Source organism: Hermetia illucens, chromosome 3 (genome assembly GCF_905115235.1).
Source record: "Hermetia illucens chromosome 3, iHerIll2.2.curated.20191125, whole genome shotgun sequence".
NCBI lineage: Eukaryota > Metazoa > Arthropoda > Insecta > Diptera > Stratiomyidae > Hermetia > Hermetia illucens.
The window spans coordinates 179,172,070-179,185,906 of NC_051851.1; the positions used below are offsets into that span (position 1 = coordinate 179,172,070).

The 13,837-nt window shown below is 45.6% G+C and overlaps 1 protein-coding gene across 15 annotated transcripts in view; it reads right to left on the minus strand.

Annotated features, from left to right (window-relative positions):
* Window positions 1-13,837, minus strand: part of LOC119652655 (tyrosine-protein phosphatase Lar) — a 994,202-nt gene that overhangs the window by 438,815 nt on the left and 541,550 nt on the right. The window lies entirely within an intron of this gene.

Below are 13,837 nucleotides of genomic sequence, written 5' to 3' on the forward strand. Positions count from 1 at the left end.
AATGCAAAAAAAAGACCGGATTCAAGATAGAAAATTTATTGAATAGAAATAGAATGAACGAAAAGATTCTTTTTCTGTGTGTTAGTTGCATAAATGGTCACCAAAATATTTTTACCGGACACATGCTTGCATTGAACATGAAATCTATTGTTCGTCAAATGGAACTAATGAGGTCTTTCCCATCGGGAGGCAAATCATAAGTCCTTCAGGTTCCGAAAGGTATAGGATACGAAGTAACGAATACCTGAAAATATCTGTTGTGGTGCATGTTATTTGATCGAGATGGAAATCAATGCTTATTATAGCTTGACAGAGGAAAAGAAAAGATATTACGTGAAATATCTGTAGAACATATTTTTTCCGACTAGTATAGGTTCCAGGGCAACAGCGTCGACTAGTACCCACAATGAAGCACAAAATCTGGGAAACGGCTGCTGAACCCACACCAACAGCTTTACCACCAAACTCTATCTCGGAGAAAAAAGAAGGCCCATATACCAACTTGTCCTCCAGGTTGGGGGTTGGATAGGGCCGACAACCCTACACGAAAACAACTGCTACGAAGTCACCAAAGAAACCTAGGGCTAGATTGACTATGCAACGACGGACACAGCAACGAAAATGGACAAAGGATTTGCGTATTTTCTCATGGAACGCTCACTCCTGTAGAGAAAAGCACCCGCTAAGCAGGAAGCCGATAGCGCGTAGATATATAATACCAGTTTCCTCGAGAAAAGTCACTACACCATATACTATAGTGGAAACTCAGTAAACCGTATACTCGGAGTAAGTGCAGGTTTCTTAGTCAGCCGCGGCTATCGGCTTTGAAAACATAAGCGAATGACTATGTACTCTGCCCTTCCGAGGCCAATTTCGAAATATAAGTCTCATCAACGTTCACACCCCTACAGAGGAAACTGCAGAGTCGTCTCTGCAAGGCAGTGGAAATAACCCTCGAAACGTTCTCCACGCACATATAACTTCGAGATTTTAATAGCCAAATAGGGACAACAACCACCATCCCTCATGGCAATGACCTTCATCATTATAGCATGATAGATCCTGGTCATATTAGCCATATGCCTGCTTTCCCTATTTTGCTTAAACGGCAATCTTACGTTATCTTCTTGTTGAGAAGTCGCTGAGAATCATGGTGAAAGTTTCTGCGTGTTGTGGGTTGGATCCTCGGTGTTGGTTCTTTTTCTAAGTTCTAACATTGGTTTCCACTCATAACATTGAGACCGTAATCATGAAGTCATCAGGCGCAGAGAGGCTGATGTACTACTGGGGTGTCTACTCCTCCTCCCTAATTCACCTAGAGTCGTGGACCTTACAGACTATGTAAGACAGCCCTTCTGATAGCAGTTGGGCTCTCGAACTCTTAAGATTTTCCAAGATTTATTCAGATGACGTCTGTGGATCCTCTTGGAATCTCCTTAAACTCTTTGTTAAGTTTTCAGGGGACTTCTTTTGAGGCTTCCTTCTTATGTTGTTTGTAGTTTCTTGGTAACTCTAGTTAATCCCTTAATATCGTGCTGTCTCTAGTGAAATGCGGTCTGCGCCTCAACATTGGACTCTCTCACTATATCCAGGTGAGAGGGGCGGCTGCTCCCATGCAAGCAGTCTCAGTCACCTACTGTGCAATTACACCCTACAATATGAATATCTGGTAGTAATATGGTAAACCAGATATGCATTAAAGATTGCTACACCAGCTTCATGGCAGATAGTGATAGCAACAAATGATAGGATGAGCATGTAGCCAGAATACAACAGAAATGTGCATGCTTGACGACAAGGACCTGGTACTGTGAGTGGGCGGGACCATGTCTTAGAGTAACAGCTGTTGGAGTTTCGTGGATATCTCAAAACGAGAATACTTAATTAGAGAATGGTCACAGGCGGATAGTCACGGGTCAAGCCAGCTTGCAATGTAGAATGCAGGTTGTCGACCACACAAACCAAAAACCCCGTCGGGGTTAGAAATGACACCTCAGACAGTAAAAGGAAAACTGGGAGAATCAGCAGATCTGTGAACTCGAGAAGTACAGGGAGTAATCAGCAAGCGCGCAAGTTTTGCCAACAAGCCAGCAGCATGAGGCCATATACACCTCGATGCTGATCATGCCGGGACAAAGAAGGAAATCTGATTTTCGACCATATGGGCATATTAAAACGATAGGGTGAGTGTTTTGATGAAGTGCTCAACAACCTTCATATCGGGGAGTTGGAGAACTAGCCAATTAACGACGACGGGCAAAAATCATAAGTTGCTAGGGGTCGATGGTGTTACAGCCGAACTGCTTAAATATAGAGGCGACCAACTACACTGAGCATTGGTGAATAGCGATTCAATACCTCATGGCTGGCAGCGAGGCATTATTTGTCCCACACATAAAACGGGAGAGATCACGCAATGCAGCAATTACAGTGGTACCATATATAGGATATTCTCCGCTATCTTGCTAGGTCGGATGGCATCATACCCCAAGAACATCATCGGATCATACTAAAGAGGCTTCACTCTAGAAAAACCCGGAACAGATCAGATTTTCTTTCTACGGAAAGCAATGGAAAATTTGTTCGAATATGACCATAAGTTGTACAATCTTTTCGGCTTCAAGTTTACCTATGATTTCATAACGAGGATAAAACTGTACCCGACTATAAAGGGAATCGGTATCCCGACTAAATTAAATTAATAAAGACTGAAAAAGGTGGCCATAGTAAGTAAATTAAGAGGATCACTCCGAGGACCTCGTCGGCCATCTTGAAATAGTGCATTCCGCTATATGTGAAGTTATTTCCCTTCCTTAATGTGTGACCACCTCCACTTCGGTCTTCTTGGTGCTCAAAAGTGGCGAAGAAGAGGCAGCAATCCTGTCGGCCAAACCAAAACCAAATGGCCGAGGAGACCCTCCATAGTGGTGGCACCGCTGTATCACTTTGGTTTACTGACCATGATGCAATAGGCAAATTGTCCAAAGGGCTAATTAGGTCGATCTGACCCGAGTCTGCACGGGGACTCATCTGAAGTAGCTTCGATCCCGAAATTTTACCAGGGGAAATACTGGCACGGTGGGAACCCTGATAGCCTCTGAATTCACATGTTTGAGGAGAATTCCTGCTTCATGTCTGTTCAACTCGGTTGTTGCGGTTAGGGACTAAATTTTCATTCAAGAAGTAGAAACTTGAAGTGAAAAGCGATTAGTATTCACGGTGGTGAGAAGACGGAGAACGAGGAAGCGGAGGATGACCGACGACCACCAGCTGATTCGACTTTGACTCTGTAGCTATGCGTATGGAAATGTTTGGGCAGTTCGTCAGTCAACCTGCAAATTCCCATTTTCGAGAAGTTCCGCTACCTAGTTGGCATAGCAGCAATAATTCTCTTTTTTTTTTAAAAAAATTTCCCCACTTTTTAAGGATGGTTCCGTTTGGACAATATAGATACTATCTAATTCCTGAAAATAGGGTCAGTAGAATTCCCAATAATTCCCTTCATACTTTGATAAGTTTCCACGTTAATCTCAATCAGCCCCAAGCATACCCTGAGTTGGTATTTTCTTTCCAAAAATTATCCCTGTCTCTACAGCAAATTTATCCACTCGCCCATATTCGCCATGTTTCATCCTCAGTTCAAATCCCTGATGAGCAAACTAAGGTTGTTCCTCTAGCATTCAACCTTCTTTGAAATATTTGGCACAATATTTTTTTCTCAAGACCATATCAACGACGTCAAAATTTTCGAAGCAAATGCGAGTCTAATTTATGAAAGCTCTATGACCTTTGAATGGACTGAGCAATTCTCTTCGATTTTTCAAGGATTGCGGGGTCCTAAGTCGGCATCCACTTGATGTCGGGCCGGACCAAATGGGGAGCAACTTACTCCCTCTTTTTTTGGTCCACGGACCTGACATTTAGGGCTTAGCACCCAAACTTTAAAAAAAATTGTTAGGCGATGACAGCTTCACGGTTTCTTACAGGGCAGAGGCAAGTCGTCAGATGTTGCCTCACCTCTGCCCTGGGAGCAGCGTGACCGAAACGGCTCGCAGATGTTAAGTGAAGACAATATCTTCAAGCGTCAAGTCCATAGGTGAGTTTGACAACAAGTTGTACTTTATATATGATGGGCCGGGAGCTACCACCTGCAATAAAGATTCGAAAGCTGCACTTTGCAGGCCGACGAAGAAATCCCCTCTCAAAGGCAAGGAAGATAACGGACCACCGTCTTGGAAGCCTCAATATATATTGAAGGACTCGGTTCTAAAATTCATGGTCAATCAACCAAGGAAAATGAAGACGGAGACGTCGGAGAACGAGAACCAATATCGCAGTGATAGTTAAACAATTAATATACTATAACGGGGGAAGCAGTCAACGGCGCTCTGGAGGTGGAAAGGCCGCATTGGAGGGGACCCATGATCCGGATGGAACAGCGGTGGAAAGGGGCACACAGCTGTCTCAGCGTGTAACCGAAGCATGTGACGCTACGATGCCACGACGACGTTTGCACCACGGCAAGAGGCCAAACTACTGGTGGAACACGGAGATTGTTGCCTTGAAATCCTCTTGTCTCCGAGCGAGGAGACTTTCCCACAGGACAAGGGGAAGGCCGGAGCACCAGGAGCGTGAGGAGGAATACAGGGATCTGCGAAACAACCTTAAAAAGGCCATTCGGAGAAGCAAGTGGGAATGCTACCAGAAGCTCTGCATGGAGGCTAATACAAATCCGTGGAGTACAGCCTACCAAGTTGTAATGAAGAAGATCCGCGGGTGAAAATCACCTCAGGTGACATGCCCATGCAAATAATTGCAACTCTTTTCCCGCAGCAAGAGCAGGACGAAAGAGAATCCCAACTGGCAGCTCAGCAGGACGTCTTCTCGATCCCTGATGTTACCGAAGAGGAACTTTGGGAAATCTGCAGAGGTATTGGGGACAGCAAGGCTACGGGATTGGACGGAATTCCGAACAAGGCTCTGAAGGTGGCGATCAAGGCCGGACCAAGGTGGTTCGCAAGCACATTCGAATCGTGCATGGCGGAAGGAGTGTTTCCCGCCCAGTGGAAGAGGCAGAAGCTGGTCTTGTTACCGAAGCCCCAAAAACCACCCGGCGTGCCCTCTTCATATCGCCCTATTTGTCTCTTAGACACCATAGGGAAGATGTTGGAGAGGGTGATATACAACAGGCTGCTCCCGTTCATCGAGCTTGCGGGTGGTCTTTCAGAGCGGCAATATGGGTTTCGGCGAGCCCGTTCTACGGTCGATGCAGTAGCAAAGGTCGTGGAATTGGCTCAAAATGCAATGGCCATGGGCAAATGCTGTGCTCTGGTGACCGTCCAGCGTCAAAAATTCTTTTAACTCAGCCAACTGGGGCTGGATTAAGGGCGCTTTGGCCAAACTGGGCGTTCCTAGCTACTTGGCTCGGCTCATCGAGAGTTACTTTTCGGATAGACTTCTCTGGTACGAGACGGACGACGGGCCGAAGGAGTACATTGTGACAGCAGGTGTGCCTCAAGGTTCTGTATTGGGACCGCTGCTGTGGAACATAATGTACGACGGAGTGCTTGGCCTTCGCGTGCCGGAGGAGACAACGCTGATTGGTTTTGCGGACGACTTGGCGGTAGTTGCAATTGCAAAGCATCCCGAGGACGTGGAGCTTTATGCAAATGAAGTCATTCATACCATCAAGTCATGGTTACGAATGGCCAAGCTGCACCTGGCGGACGAAAAGACCGAGGCGGTCCTCATTACCAACCGTAGGAAGAACAACATGGTTACTATCCAGGTTGGTAATCGTGAGGTCCTCTCAAAATCGGTTGTCAAATACCTGGGGGTGATGATCGATACCAAGCTGAGTTTCAAAGGACACTTGGATTATGCGCGAGAGAAGGCAGCAAATGCCAGCTCATCCCTTGCAAGGAAGATGCCTAACGTGGGAGGGCTGAAGTATAGTCGCAGGCTACTCATCGCGGGAGTGGTGAGGTCGATGCTGCTATACGCGGCCCCTATCTGAGCGCGAGCGTTGAACCACGCTGTCAACCGGAGGAAGATATGTTCGGCATACCGGCCAATTGCGCTAAGGGTGTGCAGCGCATTTAGGACGGCGTCGACGGAGGCAGTGTGTGTTATCGCAGGAATGATCCCTATAGATCTTCTAGCGAGCGAGGCACACTGGCTCTACGAAAAACGGAAGGCAAATCCAGCCGAGGTGAATGCGGATTTCCGAAAAGCCATCAGGAGAGAGTTGTGTGACAAGTGGCAACAACGATGGGATAACTCCGACAAGGGCAGGTGGACCCATACATTGATCCCGTGCATCGAGAAATGGGTCAACCGAAAGCACGGAGAATTGAATTACCGCCTGACACAGTCCCTTACGGGACACGGTGGCTATAGGAAGTACTTGCATCGCTTCGAGTTGGACGACTCTCCCAACTGTCCTGAATGCGGTGTTACACTGGAGGACCCGCAGCACGTTATGTTCCATTGTCCCAGATTTCTGCAGCAGAAAAGGAGGTTGAACAGCATCTTAGGGGCGGACATCCAGCCCTCCAACCTGGTGGAAGAGATGTTGAAGTCGGAGGAAAACTGGATGGCGGTAAATGAGGCAGTAGCCGTGGTGCAGACAAAACTCCTGGAGTTGGATCGAGCTCGGAAGGCGGCGCGACGGAGACGTGACATGGACGAGCTGGTATAGCGAACCAGAGCCTCCCCCGCGAAGTAATACTTCACGGTGGTCCCGCGGGGAGGGGCGGAAAAAAAAAAAATACTATAACGGGCAAACCTGCAAAAGCGTAAACTGGTCAGCAACTAAAATACTTCGGCGAAAAGCATGATTCCAACGACCCGTTTATGATGCTGTAATCTTCATTTCATGCAATTGAAGGGGCGCAATTCCCGCATTTAGAAAAACTCAAAAAGGTTCAAATTCGACCATCAATTTCAAAAAAGCTCAGCAACGTAGCTCGAACAACTAGTTTGATACATTAAAAGACCCAAAGAAGACTCTCCCATGATCGTCACAATTTCAAATGTTCAATAAATGAAGCGCGACTCACGTCTTTCAAATTTTAAGCAGTTTTGTGTGTCATTAAACGAGTTATCTTGCAATCCAATTCGTTTAGTAAATAAATTCCATCTCCGTCCATTCCGAAATCCGCTTTTCGCCTTGTTATTCTCATTAACAACAACATCAACAGAAAACATTCCAAAGGAAAATTGTTGGCAATACCACTCAAAGGTTTGTACTCCAGTACAGTTAGTTAGTCTCCTTGAACTTTTGGCTTCTTAACAGATTTCCTTAAAATTTCAAGACTATATTCGACATCGACCAACTTCGCTTACCTTTTACAATCAGAACTTTCACTAGGACTATATTCTGAATTCCAAGTAGGGCTGGTTCCATGTAGGGTAGAACCAAAGTAAGGGCAAACAGAGTAGTTACGCTAGGTAGAGGGAGAGTGCAAAATTTTCTCGATTTTCGCAATCGACAGGACACGACAGGTTCCACGAGAAATCCATTTATTCACTTTGGTCCTTTTCTGATAGTATTTTCAAAGACGGGAGGATGTGGTTAGATGGACTATCTTGGCAAGGGGTTACGGAGAAGTCTCCATCAGTAGAATTTATGGAAGATTGGACAGCTGCAAAGACGACAACGAATGGACCGAGAATGAAGGTTTCAATAATCCTTGTGGATCAGGACGAACAGAATTTGTAGTCTTAAGATGGAAACTTTCCTCAAACGATAGAACAAGATGTGAAAAGGAAAACCTGATGGAGACTGTTCCGGGTGGAACGAGACAAACTGCAAATTTCAGGATAATATAAGATTCTCTCGGATAAAAACTGGAATTAGGGCAAGCTCGAGGTAAGCGAGAAGTTTTCTACACATCGCATTTAGTCTTATTTTGTTTTATAGCCTCTACTTTTCGGATGATGAATTCTCCCTACGGATGATTTCATTGTAGATGGAATAAGGCGATGGGATTACTCAGCCCCCGGACGAGTGGAAAGAAAATCTATAAATCGAAATTATGGATAGGAAGGCATTATTCGTAAAGTATACGACCGCCACCACAAGTCGTCGATATTTCCGTTGACTTTAGGGGAGGTGAGCAAAGAGGGTGAAATTGCTGGCCTTCGGGATATATTTTCACTGTTGGATAGGGGAAATACTGAATAAATTGGCTTTCTTTGGAAGGATTCAGCTGGGAATTAGCACGAGCGGCCTAGCCAGGATGTCTTTATTCCAGGAAATCCACTAAGTATACCCTTTCTTCCGGGAAGTAAATGGTTTATGGTTTAGTATTTACTATGGTAAACTTGAGCTGGAAGGGCCCCTGGGAGCCTAATCTAAAAAAAGCTCCTATCAATCCAGATACGCGTTTACAAAGTGAACAGAGCCACTCAACTATCGTCCCATAAACGGCTTATGCTAACAAACGGTCTGCGTCAATTACTTTATATCACCTTCACGCCTCAGTTGATATTCGGATTCCATCTCTCTGCTGAGCTCTTATGGCATTCGAATTTCACATGCAAACGCTGGGCCATACAAAGCACCTGCTTCTGCCAATATTCCCATCTAATAATGTTTTCATCTCTTCCTTTCCCAGCTTCTATAAAGCATAGTTTATGAGTTCCTAGCCTTCAACAACTACCCCCCAAATCCAGCTAGGCGCAAGTTTTCCGACCAAGTATTCAATTCAGCAGCGCAGAGAGCGAGAAAGAAAATTACCAACATCGAAATGAGACCCGGTCAGGCAGCTTTCACGTATGGTGGTCAGCCACGTCCATTTTGAGGGTTTCCACATTTACAATGCGGAAAACTGAGAGGCAATTTTCATATTATATAGCCGACAAGCCCTGCTCCTGTGGCGATTATGGAAAAGCTGTTTTTATTATTTTATTGACATCCTAACATTTTTATAATTCGCTCGGCAGGAGATTGTTAGATGATTTGGACGTACGAGAACTGTGCAGACCCGTCGATTTCAGAGAAACACTGAGTGGGACCTTCGGACGAAAAGGATAATTTTTATGATTTATATCGGTTATATTGTTAGCAAGATTTCATTGTTGTTAAGTTCATTTTGAGGAATGGTTATGCTTTCAGAGTCGGGTTATTTTCCGCAGATATTTTATCTTAATTTGGTGGTTGTTATGTTGGAACAATACCAAGTGTTTCCCCTTATTCGGGTTAATGTCTGCACCAGTAATTGGATAATAAACATTCTATACCTTCCTCCAATGGCGAGAGTTTTATTGTTTAGACGTAAATTTAGTTTGATCATGCGAACGTGAGTTAGGAAAATATTTGATTTTGAACTGTATATGATACAATTTTCACCAGAATTCACCATGTTTGACCCGTCACCAATCAGGTTTCTGTTGTCGCGGTAGTGGGATATGAATCATATCTGGAGTCTACCTCTATGCGTATTGCGATATCTCATTTTAGGCGATTTACCAACGAACATATAGTTGATTAGCACGATTGGATATTAAAATTGGATAGAGCCCCAACTCGGTAGCCTCCCGTGGATACCATGGACGGTTTACTTTTTCAAATTGTTTCCAGTCGTACCAGCTTTTTGTTCTGCTCATGCTCGGGTGGCGTTCATCCAACATGAGGATAATGTCGGCTGCTTTTCATCGAGGGTCACGTATCCATCATCCAACATGAACTTGAATAGAGTGCCAAAGCTGGGTTTACTTGCCGCAACCATAACTGTCCACTCTAAATGGACGATCCCATCGCGAAAATCTTGATTGCTTAAACTTGGCTTCATTCCAGGCTCTACTAGTGTCCCCGGACGAATGATAAATTGTCTCTCGGATATCTTGCGATCCTCGGAGGAAACTGCCACGACAGTGGTCAGAAATGAGGCTGTGCGCATACGTACTCTTCCTTCCCGTCTTAGCGCCCCTATTTCTACTGGAGAGATCAGAGATCAGCTTCGTAGAGTTCTCTCTCGCTGATTTAATCATCTCCCGGCATATCTGTCCTAATTCCCGCGAGAGGCGCATATGTAGACCCTGGTGCGGAGTACAATAAAGCCGCGCCCACCATACATGTGGTGGTCTTACGCTTCTTGTGCGGATTACCGCTGAGAGTGGAGTCTGATGTGTTCAGTGTGGGTCTCACTGAGTTTGTCCCCACCATCCGCCGAAAATTCCGCTCCATTACGTCCGATTATCGACATTACCGCATTTATTCGTGCAGCCACATTCATGTCCTCATTCCCAAGATGCTTCGTCTTTTTTCGCAGTGCCTGGCGTGGGCTTGGAGCCTTTCCAAAGTAGTACCTTCCACGTCCCCAGCTTCCTTCCTGGTGAGGATGAAGGAGAAGCTTCTGACAGGCAGGGTTCAACCTGTAGTCACCCCTCCTTAGTGGCTCAAGTTTCCTTCTACTGAGGCTTTCCTTCCGCTTACAGGTAGATTTGGGTTGCAGTACCGGCCGAAGTCGGATTTCCAGTCTCCTTTCTGGTTGGCTTGGCTGTGGGCACGAAATGCAACTTTCCATTACATTGGAAGCATGCCTTGATTTTGATAAGGCCTCTAAAATCCGCGTCTCAGCCGTGAACTAATTGCTCATGACTCCGGGTGGATTTGAAGTCTGTGACTTCTCACAAACTGCTGGTGGAATGATGAACTGACCGGCCTTCGATCAACCTACCACCGAGCCAGAACAGCGGCTTAAAGGGCGGTAGATAGAGTCGATCAAAAAAACAAGGCAGGCAAGGCAGCTCGCAAAACCCTCAAACTCGTCATCCAGCGAAGTAAGAGGAAATACTTTAAGGAGCTCTGCTCCGTGGGGGAGTGCTTACAGAATCGTGATGGGACGATTCAGAGGCCGTTCATCTCCGCAGATCACATGCCCCACCCTCTTGCTAAAAATCATCCAGGGATTACTCCCCCAGCAAGAGGAAGAGCACCGACACATTCCAACCAGAGACAAGCTACTGGAGATCTCATATGTCTTTTGGACACTGTGGGGAAAATGTTAGAGCAGGTAATCTATAATAGATTACTCCCGGTTGTTGAGAGCCAAGGTGACCTTTCAGATCGGCAGTATGGGTTCCGTAAAGCCAGATCAACCACTGATACCATCAAATTTGTTACTAGCTTGGCCGAAGACGCAATCCACGGAAAGGGTAGTACCAGGACGACGTGAAAAATGCCAATGGGAATCTAATACGCAAATCCCTAGCGAAAGTTGGTTTTCCCGCCTATCTCGCTGCTATCGTGGATAGTTATTTAACTGAAAAGAGGCTCTGGTATGACACTAATGACGGACTCCAGGAGTACGTTGTTTCCACGGGTGTCCCGCAGGGCTCTGTATTAGGCCCACTACTATGGAACATCATGTACAACGATGTACTTAATCTTCTCCTTCCGAGGGGGGCCACAGTGGTGGGTTACGCTGACGACATAGCACTGGTTGTTGTCGCATCATCACTAAGCGCCGGAAGAGAAATTACGCCTGTATTAGAATCCGGAATCATATCATCACTTCCAAGCCGACCATCAAATAATTGGGGGTGGTGATAGACAGGAAGCACAGCTATAGGCAAAACGTGCAGTATGTTTGCGATAAATAATCCACTGCTAGTATGACCCTGGCGAGGATAATGCCGAACGCAGGAGGGCACTGTATACCTCTAGATTGCTTACAGTCAAGGTGGTGACCTCAATCATGCTCTATGCGACCCCCGTTTGGAGGGAGGCATTGTGGATGTCAGTTAACACTAACAAACTGAGTACAGTCTACAGGAGGTCAGCCCTGAGTACCTAAAGCATGTATTCGTCCACTGTCCGAGATTTGTGGAAAAAAGGAGGAATCTAGAGGAGACTCTAGGAGAGGTGTTTGTACCAGAAAATCTGGTCCCAAAATTGGTACCACAGAAAGAGAATTAGAGTGCGGTCAACTCCATGATCGCATCTATCCAAAATAAACTGCGAAAGGCAGAGGAGAGGAGAAAAGCGCGGTGACGTAAGCCGCCTTTAGAAGAAAGATGATTAAGCTCCGCGCCGTGATGTAATTCCTTAGCGTGGTTCCGCGGGGCAGGGAGGGAGGCGGGGGTGGTTTTAGTGGATAAAAATCCCTCATACTGATGTATCTAGACCAGGGTCTTTTAAAGATTCTCACCTCCTCAAAAAAAAAAAACAGGTCGGGAAACCGGAAGCTAGACGCTTCAGGTACGAAAGGTTTTGTGTATTTCTTAGTACGTAGCACGTAATATATTCATATATTATGTGAGAATATCCACTTTCGGAAGATATTGACATTCTTAGTCTTGAATCTGCGAAGAAGCTACAACTTTGACGTATTATAACTTTGTTAGCAATGGTGCGATTTCCACCAAACTTGGTGAGATTATGCTCTATGTTATACCCTATATTGTTGTGAAATTTCGTCGTGCTAGCATGAACTTAAGGGGGGTTTTGCAGTCAATTACTAAAAATTATAGTAATATACTATTATTAACTTTATTTGTACAGATATCAGTATGGAAGGTATTTCGGAGCCCAGGCACCATATAGTGGCAGCCTCTTGATTTTTTTCAGATTTTTCGGTTTAGTAGTTTCTGAGAATGGCCCCCTTAAAGGAATGATCACTTTCAACCCCCCGTACTCCCCACCCTTCTAACAAATGTCAAAACTAAGACCGGCTTCGAAAAGTACTAACCAAGACCTTTAATTTGATACCCCACATGACTATATTTGATGAAAAAAAATTTTACACCCCCCTTTTACCCCCCTTAAATTCGTCGTAAAAGGATGTAACTCACTGTACGCGTGGAGTCAATCACTATAGCCGTCTCCGAGAAAAATGCGTGTGACGGACAGACGGACAGACAGACAGACAGACAGACAGACAGACAGACAGACGGACAGACACTCGAAAAGATACAAGCCCCGAAGTACATTGTACGCATTGTGGTCGAGTTTCTCCTTGGGAGAAGACTTTACTGCGACTCGGACGATGGGCTAAAAATATTCCCGACAACTTGCGGAGTGCCACAGGGTTCTGTCCTGGGTCCCTTGCTGTGGCTAGTTATGTACGATGGAGTGTTGACGCTACGCCTACCGGACAACGTGACAACTATTGGCTTCGCCGATGATATCGGAATAACGGTGGTCGCAAAGCACCAAGACGAGATCGAGATCTATGCAAATGAAGCGATATGGGAGATCAATTCCTGGTTGAGAAATTCTGGCCTTTCACTTGCCGAGCATAAAACAGAAGTAGTTCTCATTAGCAAGAGAAGAAAGAACACAACTGTGAAAATCAAAGTTGGCGGTAAAACAATTTACTCCCAACCATCGCTCAAATACTTGGGAGTAATTATTGACAGAAGACTCAACTTCAAAAGACACATTGAGTACGCCGCAACTAAAGCGTCTTCCATAGCTACAACGATCTCGAGGATACTACCGAACATCGGTGGGCCAAGACAAAGTCGACGTCTTCTGCTCTCCAGAGTAGTCAGCTCCGTGCTACTCTACGCAGCTCCAGTTTGGGCAACTGCTCTGAATAACAAAGTGAACTGCCGAAAATTGGGAATGGCGTATCGGTTAAGTGCAGTCCGGGTATGCAGTGCATATCGGACAACATCAGGAGAAGCGGCATATGTACTAGCAGGGATGCTCCCCATAGACATTTTGGCGAAGGAAAGTCGGCGACTCTACGACAAAACGTATGCAGCTGAAGAGTCTAGCGCATTTCGACGGCAGCTGGCACGGTGGGAATCTATCGAACGGTGGCAACAGCGATGGGACGAGTCCCAAACTGGTCGTTGGACATACCGCATCATTCCGGATATT